The sequence below is a fragment of the Peromyscus leucopus genome, chromosome 3 (assembly GCF_004664715.2).
Source record: "Peromyscus leucopus breed LL Stock chromosome 3, UCI_PerLeu_2.1, whole genome shotgun sequence".
NCBI lineage: Eukaryota > Metazoa > Chordata > Mammalia > Rodentia > Cricetidae > Peromyscus > Peromyscus leucopus.
The window spans coordinates 45816305-45825378 of NC_051065.1; positions in this window are offsets into that span (position 1 = coordinate 45816305).

A 9074-nucleotide genomic window follows, 5' to 3' on the forward strand; every position below is an offset into this window, starting at 1 on the left:
TGTGCTTGCCTTGTTTCATTTTGTATAATAATTTCAAGGTTTCTTCTATTATGTGAAGGTATCAGCATTGCATTTCTTTTTAAGACTGACTGTACACACATCTCACTTTGTTTATCCATCTGTCTGTCAAAGTGTATTTATGGGTTTTCCTATCTCCTGGTTATTGTGAATGTTGCTGCTAAGAAAATGAGAGTGTGCATGTCTATAGAGGTCCTTGTTTTTAATTGGTGTTGATGGGGGTTATATGCCTAGAAATTGAACTGATGGATCACACGGCAAACCCGAGTTTAATTCTTTAGTTAAATTATCATACTGTTTTCCATAATGGCCTTCAGCATTTTATAAATCCTGGTAGTGGGTGTGAAATGCTATCTCATTGTAGTTTTGATTTGCTTTTTCTCAAAGTCTATGAATATCAAGTCTCTTTTCATGCTCTTACTTATGGAATAGTTTTTATCAGTGTACTGCATTCTTCTTTCCAGAGGCTCCGAGTCTGAGGTGTTTGCATCTCACTTGTATCCTGATACATTTTGTGAGAGCTGAAGCATATCTTCCTTTGTTTGAGTGGTCCAATCAATTCTTCCATAGGACCTTCTCTGCTCTATCCTTTAGGTGATCCTCTGTAAGTTATCATCCTTGATCCTGAAAGCACAGGCTCCTGTTTTTATCTTGAGGATGCCATGATCCACAACTTTCTCCCTTTACTTTTATACTGTGCTGTGAAGTGAACAGCAGTAATGCTGATCTGACCATTCCTAACTGAAGGGAAACTTTGGGCCAAGTATCCAGAGCACCCATTACAGAGGCTGATGTATAGCCTTTTTCTTGTCTCTAACACTTATGTCTCATCTCACTCCTATCAACGTCTCAGTCAAAAAGCTGAGCGTGCTCTTGGAAATAGTGAACAGATAAGTAAGATTTGGGAAATTTCAGACAAGTGTATTGCAATACACATTTTCAAAGCTGTATGCCCAACAGTGAACTATCACAAAAATGTACACATACCTTTGGTGGTATGGAACTTTACAGGGCCGAGTGAGTCATCATGACTCAGTTTTATTCTCTTTCACAGTGGAAGCACATCCATCTTCGGTGTAGTTAAACTCCATTCGTGTTCTAAATGGTTCCAGATCCAGTTGCTTCTGTGTTTTCCGATGCCTGCGAGGGAGCCATCACTGCATCTTCCAGCCCTTCTTCCTTGTGTCATCTGTGACCTCTCCTCCATCACCTCTGCCAGCAAGCATGCTGAACTCTTTAAATACTCTCCTTCCAAACCACCTCTCCCTTCGACAGCTGCCCTATTGATCAAAGCCAAACTTCTTAAGAGTTGATTCCATTATCTACTGGCTTCCACTGATTTCTCAACCCTTTGTGATTTGATCTGATCTTCTCCATGCTACTGATTCCACTCTTGTTATCTCCCTGAAGGTAAAGCCACTTAATCATCTCAGTTTTTTTTTTTTTTGAACTCTATAGAATACACCAGACTATTCAACACTCTTCACGTTCCTACCACTCTCGGTGCTTTTTTTTTTTTTTTTTTTTTTTTTTTTTTTTTTTTTTTTTTTTTTTTTTTTTTTACCACTCCATGAAGTAATTTTGGCCCACTGGGGCTCTTTGTTTCTTATTACATAGGCAGTCCCACTTACTACTGCAGATTGCCACATAGTAGATGACCAAGCTCATGATTCAGAAGGGCCTATTTCCAGCTCTGCCCTGTCTTCTGAGCTCCAGGAATGAACTACTTAGATGCTCAACTATTAGACTTGCTCTACTTGGGTATTTTATAGACACCTCCAGCTCAACATGTCTCAAACTGAGCAGTTTTTCTTCCTTACCAAACCTTCTCCTCTACCAGTATTCTCAACCAAGTTAAGTGTGAGGATAACGGGCCAGATTGCTTAAACCACAGCTCTGGGCATCACCCTTAATACTCTGTCTCAATTCTCATAGCCAGCACTTTCAATGCCAATGGATAGAAAGTCCATTACTTTTCTTTAGAGTAACTAATTCTAATTAAACACAAAAAAGAATTTTTCTACCACTGTCTCAGTTCCTTATATATTTTTTCCTCTGGTAATTACTAATAAAATTTTGTTATGTGTACTTCCAAAGATATCCTCAATGTGACCAAGCATTTGTATGAGCACATTTCTCTTAAAAATATCCAAGTATGATATATTAGAAAAGCAGTTCTTTTATTTCCTCATGAGATATGCTGTAAAGACTAACTTCATATCATTGTAACATTAGAAAACACCCTTCCAAAGCGAAGTGTAATGGTGTACACCTACAGTCCCAGAACTCAGGAGAGAGTGGCAGGGACAGGAGACCTGTACATTCAAAGCTAGTGTGGGCTATACAGTGAGATCCCATTTCAATACTCAAAGAAGCAATGGAAAACTTTGTTTCCCCTCTTCACACGGTTGCCATTCTTCTAAAATAGGCCACCAACATCTTACTTCTGCATGACAGGATCATCTTTCTGCCTGCTCTGTTTGTACATGGTCCTGGTCTTCTCCAGCCCCTAGTCTACACTAGATCCAAAATTTGTTTGCCAAATGCAACCTCTGCCTCCTACGATGGTCTTTGGTAAGCCAGCTCCTGGCCTGAGCTGTGACAGCTGCTGGGGGGCATCTCTCTCCCTCCGAATGGGATTCATCAGATGAGCAATTTTTATTTCCTGGGTAGTACTTCTCCCTTTTGATGTGACTTTACAGATTTTCTTACTGTCTGTGCCCATTCTCCTTCAATCTTTGTAACTTTTTATTTATTTTATTGTCCTCTGCTTAAAGACATCTGGTGTGTGTGTGTGTGTGTGTGTGTGTGTGTGTGTGTGTGTGTGTGTAATCCCTGATCTAGAGGGAAATTAGAACATGCTCATTTTGTTTCTAGATCATTTATATTTTCTTTTGTATGTTATTGATCTGCACTTTATTACACTTATTTAACATCTGTTTTTCTTACTAGAGAGTAAGTGTCAAAAAGGCAAAACAGTGTTCATGTTATTCATTATTGTGTTCTCAGAACCTTGTACAATTCCTGGTACCATGTATTATGAAATAAACATTCATTAACGGAACCTATGAATGATAGACTTGTTTTAAGTTTTCCTGGACACACACACATTTTGTTATTCTGTTTTATTTTTCTTTCCTCCTCTTTCCTTTGAGTGAGGCTGTAGTAGAGATGAGCATAACAGGAGTGGAAAATTCTGAAAGGACAAAAAAAGAGGAATTGACTAGTGGTAATTCTTTCGTCAACTTAAATGTACTTCTGTGTAAGTATGCACGCATGTATGAGAGAGATGAGGCAGGGGAAGGGAGGAAAGGGACAGTAGGAGCCCAGGGCCCAGGGTTTAAAGGAAAGAAGAGGAGGTGTGAGGAAGAAGGGGAAGACTCCCACAGCAGGTCTCTGGATGGAACTTTTGGAACCTACCCATGTGTGATGCCCTCTGTGAGAAGCATTTGGATGAGCTCCTCAGTTTTCCAAGTCTGTCTTCCAGGGCTCAAGAGGAGGAGAGAAAATACACAAGGACATCCTGATACCGCCCTGCAGATGTATCAAATTCCCCATGCACTGAAGGGTTAAAGCGGGAGCAGATGTTCCTATGCTTCCTGCTTTGCAGAGACAGCAAAAAGGGCTGGAGTGGAGAGTAAGAGAAACCCTGCTGTTCTTTCCTAAGGAACTATCCCAGTAAGACTGCAAAGGGCTCCCATTTCCCCCTCCTGCCTGCCCCCTTCCTGGCTCCTTCTGAAGAGAATACAGAAGAGATACTCCTGCATATCTCAGAGGCCAGAGGCAGGGGAGAGATGAAGATGGTTTGTTCGTACAGGTGTCACTGAACTTAGAGAGATGCTCCCTCTCAGATGTTTGCAAAGTGTGTTCCTGACTTGACCACAGGCTCTGGTGAGGAGGGCAGGCTGCACCTGAAGAATGATTGTCTTCAGTGTTGAGGTAACAGGCCAGAGGTCAGCGTGCCTTCAGTGGGGTTGGTGTACATAAAGAAATGCAAGATAAAATGTGAGGGACTAGAACTGAGAGAGATGGAGAAGAGAGGAGAAAGAGATAGGAAACAGGGTGGCTGGTTAGTAAGACCCCTGAGTAGGGTGGGCTTGGCCTAGACCAGGGAGAGAAAAGGAGCTGGAGAGAAGAGCCAAGCGTTGGTCCTTTTGCCCCATGAGGATGACTGTGAAAAACTGAGAGAACACTGTGATGTGGGTCATGAATTATTTACCACTCTATCCCAGACACACTTGTTTCTTGAAGAAAAAGTGAAAACTGTGCAAGGAAAGGAACACTTTGACCAGGTGACGAGTAAGAGTCACCCCAGTGGGAGAGGTTCAGGCTGTGGGGCCCCCATCTCTGTGTGGCATAACAGCCAGGCAGGAGCCACCTGGGAAAGGGCTGGACACACCTTCTTGACTCTGCTTGTAGGCCTTCTTTGTCATCCCAGAATCTAGGAGGCGGCAATTAGAGCCAATTGGGCCTGAGGGTGCAGAGGCTTAGGCAAGGCTGGGCTGCAGCTGGAAATAGAATGGGAGTCTGCTTCTGCCCAAGCAGCGACAGGTAGGAGGATTCTGCCTAGTGATTCCTAAGGACCAATCTTATCCAATAAAACCACCCCTCATTCCATGCCTTCTGGAGCCGCACTCCTGACACCTTCCTCGCCCAGCTATGAAGTCAACTGTGGGGCTGGCACAACGTTTTCATCCCAGCATCCTGATTCCTTCTCCGAGTCCCAGGGTAGATTTCTCTGGCGAATGACCACCTTAGGTCCTAAGCCTATCTCAGGTCAACTCAGGAAGCAGCTTCCTCCTTTCTTGTCCCTGTGAAATGAGCCCTCTCCAGAGCTGGGTCCTTCAGGGACAATACACTCAGGAATGGATTCAGTTCTAACCCCCAGCTCGGCTAATGGGATTAGCTGGGGGAACTTGGATAGGAGTCAGCGATCGTCCTGATTTCTGACTTGTCTACCTGGCACAGCCGTGACGACAACATAGCAGCATGCATGTGAAAGCGTGCAGGCTGAGATTTTATGATACCAGGAGGCACTGCAATGTCTTGGCCTGTGCCTGGCTCTGTCTGTTCTTACTCTCTCTCTTTTTCTTCAGCTCCCAGCTGCCTCCTAACTCGGGATGAATAAGATTTTAAAAGGATAAGAATAAGACAAATATCAAAAAATGTCATGAAAATGTCTGTGACCCTCTCCCGCTAAGCCTTTCTTGAGACCTTGGGTTAAAAACTGTAACCCCCAGTGAATGATTAGCTCCTCTAGGGACTCCTTAGACTCCAGACCTCTCCTAGGCTCTCATTTATTTTCTCTCATCTGCTCATATAAGGCGATTTCAGAGGTGGTAGCTGCAAAGGAAGGCTGAGACTAATGGTACCCCTTTTCCTTTGATGGAACGCTCCTTTTCTTTCACCCTCTATGGACAAAACCAGGTCCTTGAACCATTGTGATAGCCCCCTATATCAAGGGTCACTTCTTCCCATCAGGTCACAAGTGCCTAGGATGAGGGAGCTCATATCAGAAAAGCTGACAGCAGCTAAAAACATAGGTGCCTTTTCTACATGCCTCTCCCCTCTTCATCCCACGTGCTGCATGCACCCTGCTCACCTCCAAGACAATAAATCTTTCAGGAGAAGATGGCTAGACACCCTCAACTCCCATAGACTCCTCTGCCCATTAGTTTTTGTCACATTCTGGACCCTCTCTTCCCCACTGACCTAATTTTACCCTGGAAAGCAAATACACACACCAAATGATTTGGAAGTCCCTTGGCACAGTTTGTTGTTCACAAGCCATAGTTCAACTCTATGCCACGTGCACTAATGGGGATAGAGAAGAATACAGTGTGGTTTGGCCTCTTCCTTGGAGGATCTGTAAGTGGAGGAAATAGTAAGGGATGGATGGCTGTTCCTGTGGTAGGGCACTGTGCACTCTGAGCAGAAGGGAGGTGGAACACACAGGAATGAGTCTGGATCGGCGGAACTGGCTACAGCGTGTGCAGTGTTTGGGCTACACTTCAGTGAGTGAGCTGGGGATGGAAGCGTAGGCAACTGAGTTCTCAACCTGTGGATCAACATCCCTCTGGAGAAACTGAACGACTCTTTCATAGGGTCCCCTAAGACCACTGGAAAGTACAGATGTTTACATTACGATTCACCACAGTGGAAAAATTATAGATATGAAGCAGCAATGAAAATAATTTTATGGTTGGGGTTATCACGACATGGGGAACTATGTTAAAGGGTTGCAGCTTTAGGAAGGTCGAGAACCACTGTCTTAGGGCATCTTCTTGAGCTTGGGTAGGGCTGATCTAGACGAAGAGCCTATCATGGAACTATCTATCATATCTATTTAAGCCAGGAGTTTCTGCTCCACATAAGTCAATGGCCATAGTTAAACACTTCTCAGGATGGATGAGGTAAGACATGTAATGTGTGGTATGGAAACTTGCCTGTATGGGTGAAACAGTCTAAGTTTGGATCTGTTCTCCCTTGAAATGGAACAGAGAGTTTGTTCATGGGAAATAACCTGGTCTCCAAAAGGGCTCTACGACAGGAAGGTAGTCTCAGAAGACCAAGGGATAAAACAGAGGCCTGTGTTTTTAACTGTGTGTTTAAAAGGGGCCAGGTGCCCTGGACACCTGTATCATCTAATTCCCACAGGCCTGTACGTTAACTCTTACACTCATTCACAGACAGGCAATCAAGAGCCAAAGAAAGGTGACTTTCTTGCCCAAGGTGAAGTGACTATTACTGTGCTCATTTTGTAGACAAGGAAGTTGAGTCTCAGACAGGTGGACTGTTTGCCCAAGATCACCCAACCAGAAATTAGCTGGACCTGACTTTGCTTGGGTTCAAATGTATCTGGCCTCAAAGCCAATGCTTCCATTATAAGATGGCAGCTTGAAGTGAGACGACTCTAACACCTGTCAGAAAGCTATCTCTTCAGTTCCAAATTCTCCCACCCAAGCAAAGATGATCACGCAAGTGGCTTGCATTCCTACCACACTTTATAGTACATAAAATCTTTTCATGTCCATTATCACCTATATCCTAACAACAGCCCTATAAAGTTAACAGGGCAAGATGAATGTTCCAATTTACAGACAAGGAAGTTGATTCTCAGGCTGTCCAGTTGAGGTCATAGGCCTGAGTAGTTCAGAGCAGGAAGTTAATCCAGGGCTTATGGGCTCCTGGAAAGGTTTATCTCCCTCCTCTATATGGACAGGTGGACGAATCCAACCCAGGTACGTGGGACACTACTTTCTCTACAAATTCTGAAACCCAGTGAGACTTTGAAGCCATGCTAGCTCAGGGGCACTTTCTTACAAGAAATGTGCTTTACTAGATTGCCCTCTATATGGGCAGACAACCCTGGTCAAAACTCACGCACCAGTGATTTCGATGTTAACTCTCTCACTGGCAGTCCTGTGTTCTGGGGGTTGGCCTTGTACACTTTAGTCTGTGTGTAAGGACTTATGGTCCAATCCAAAATAGCAAAATAGTTCCCAGACCTTGTGGCAGCTTGGAGACAGGAAAACGGAGGGAAGCAGATTGGAGCCATGCAGGAGAATTGTCCTTGAGGGGCAGCATGTGACTCTGTGATAATATGATGAATGTGTGAACAGGTCCCTATCAAGAGCTCATTAGATATTCCTGCCCATGTTCACCCAGCTCATGCTCTGCTCCTGGCCCCCCATAGCTCTATGTATGCTCTAGTACACCTATGCTGACTAAGCACCTGTATAAGCACCAGTGGCTTCTTCAGACATCTATATCCTCGTGTATACAGGGATCTATACACGGGACAGCACCTTGTCCCTTGTCCTGGAATTGCGCCCCGTGGCAGGGAAAGGATGGGCAGGAGTTGCAGAATAACTAAGAACTCCCCCCTCAAGCCCCCGCCTTCTTTCTGTTTCCTGTTATTTTGGTGACTGACCAGAGACCTCACCTTCTCTGCCTAGGTAGACCCAGAATTGCCCAACAGCCACCTAGAGAATGTGCTGTTTGGCTTCAGGCCCTGCCTTGTTCTTCACCAGGTCACCTCTTCCTGGCCTCCTTGGCTGCTACCTCTCCACTTCGCTCTCTGCCTCCCACCACACCCTGCTCAGGTATCTACTCAGAATCTCTCCAGCCCCTCGTACCCCAGCTTGGTGCTAGCTTGCATTCTGGAACATGCTGACAGTGGACCTCAGCTTCCATTTCATTGCAGGTTGAGTTATAATCCCCACCTGTGAGAACCAGGGTCTCACATCTTGATTCCAGGGCTCAGAATCTTCCCCCAGTCTCCGACACGCCTCCTCCCCCATCCCTCTGTGTCTCTGACTCGGACCCCTTAGTCTGGTATCATCGAGAAGAAGAAGCAGTCCCCTCCCACAGTTTTACACATGTCTATGTCTATACACATTAATCACCCCTACTCTTTAACAAGTCTGGCGTTTTGCTTGGTTTTATGACGGAGGTGGCAGGGTGTTTCAGTGAGTGCTTGTGTTGAATAAATAGAATTTGAAAGAGTTCTTATCACCGGCTGCCCTTTCACTGAGTTTGTTGGGGTGGAGAGAAAAAAAGAATAAGTGCAGGTGGGAGCAAATCGGGAAAGATCAGTGATAAAATGTGCCACGGCAGAGCTGCTTCTGAATATCCTCTTTCCAAGGCGGGTTGGATTTGAGCAGCCACAAAGAAATGTAGGACCCTCTCCTGAGCCCTAAACAATACTGTTTCTTGCCACACCCACCTCCCCAAATCTTTGGCTGAGTGAACAGTATTCCATACAGAGTAGAAACCAATGATGGATTTGAATCTGGAATCCAAAGACACTGCCCTGACTTCCTCTTGCTTGGCCAGAGTGGCTACAAACCTTGTTTCCTCCTCTATTTTGATTTCTGGGCATTCTGGAAATTGCCAAGGTTGGGAATCATCATTCATTCCCTACCCAGAGCTAGACAGTGATCAGAAGCTCATATGCCCAGATTTACCCTGTTGCCTTCTCTTTTTTTCCCAACCTAGTACAGTGCCTGTGCTGTTATTTATACATGGACATCCAGACTTGATCAGAGAAGGAG